Raw genomic sequence first — 1,434 nt, forward strand, 5'->3', positions numbered from 1 at the left:
GAAACATAAAATAAACTCTTCTAAATAACAAAAGGCTGAAAAATAAAATACAAACATCAATATTAAATTGGCTGTGAAATACAACACCTCTAAATAAAATCAACACTTCAAAATAAAATAAGGTGGGAAAACACACTTTTATGCATATTCAGTTTGAACATTAGAACGTTTGTCAAGATCATCTAAGTTTTTAGTAAAACGATGAAAACTCCACAACATGAATGGCTGGTTAGCTCAGCTGGTCAGAGCGTGGTGCTAATAACGCCAAGGTCATGGGTTCAATCCCCATACTGGCCAAAGCAAATATAAAGTGTTAAGGAAGTCAACACTTAAAAGCCTTTTTTTAAAAAAAAGGCTGGAGAATAAAATTGACACTACAAAATATGAAAAGGCTGGAAAAAACTTTTCTGCACACAGATTTTGAAAGACATTAGAAAATTAGCACTTTTCTGTGTTAAGATCCTGTCAGTTTTCTTAAGACCATGGAAACTCAACTTTCTACGTGGCCAGTTGGCTCAGCTGGTCAGAGTGAGGTGCTGATAATACCGAGGTCATGGGTTCAATCCCCATATGGGAAATTAAACTTAAGGTCAACACTTCTAAATGATAAAAAGGTGAAACATAAAATAAACTCTGCTCAATAACAAAAGGGTTAAAAATAAAATCAACACTTCAACATAACAAAAGGGTGAAAAACACAAACATCAAAATTAAAAAGGCTGTGAAATACAACACCTCTAAATAAAATCAACACTTCAAAATAAAATAAGGTGGGAAAACACACTTTTATGCATATTCATTTTGAACATTAGAACGTTTGTCAAGATCATCTAAGTTTTTAGTAAACCGATGAAAACTCCACAACATGAATGGCTGGTTAGCTCAGCTGGTCAGAGCGTGGTGCTAATAACGCCAAGGTCATGGGTTCAATCCCCATACTAGCCAAAGCAAATATAAAGTGTTAAGGAAGTCAACACTTAAAAGGCTGGAGAATAAAATTGACACTACAAAATATGAAAAGGCTGGAAAAAACTTTTCTGCACACAGATTTTGAAAGACATTAGAAAATTAGCACTTTTCTGTGTTAAGATCCTGTCAGTTTTCTTAAGACCATGGAAACTCAACTTTCTACGTGGCCAGTTGGCTCAGCTGGTCAGAGTGAGGTGCTGATAATACCGAGGTCATGGGTTCAATCCCCATATGGGAAATTAAACTTAAGGTCAACACTTCTAAATGATAAAAAGGTGAAACATAAAATAAACTCTTCTAAATAACAAAAGGCTGAAAAATAAAATACAAACATCAATATTAAATTGGCTGTGAAATACAACACCTCTAAATAAAATCAACACTTCAACATAACAAAAGGGTGAAAAACATCAAAATTAAAAAGGCTGTGAAATACAACACCTCTAAATAAAATCAACACTTCAA

General features: G+C 33.8%; 2 non-coding genes across 2 annotated transcripts; both read left to right on the forward strand.

Annotated features, from left to right (window-relative positions):
• The first annotated feature begins 223 nt into the window (after positions 1-223).
• Positions 224-297, forward strand: trnai-aau (transfer RNA isoleucine (anticodon AAU)). Its single transcript has one exon. It is a non-coding gene; the product is annotated as a tRNA-Ile (tRNA).
• Positions 298-871: 574 nt separating this feature from the next.
• trnai-aau (transfer RNA isoleucine (anticodon AAU)) lies at positions 872-945 on the forward strand. Its single transcript has one exon. It is a non-coding gene; the product is annotated as a tRNA-Ile (tRNA).
• Positions 946-1,434: the final 489 nt, after the last annotated feature.

This window comes from Poecilia latipinna, unplaced genomic scaffold (assembly GCF_001443285.1).
Source record: "Poecilia latipinna isolate Pla-1442-1.1 unplaced genomic scaffold, P_latipinna-1.0 Scaffold1908, whole genome shotgun sequence".
NCBI classification, from domain to species: Eukaryota; Metazoa; Chordata; class Actinopteri; order Cyprinodontiformes; family Poeciliidae; genus Poecilia; species Poecilia latipinna.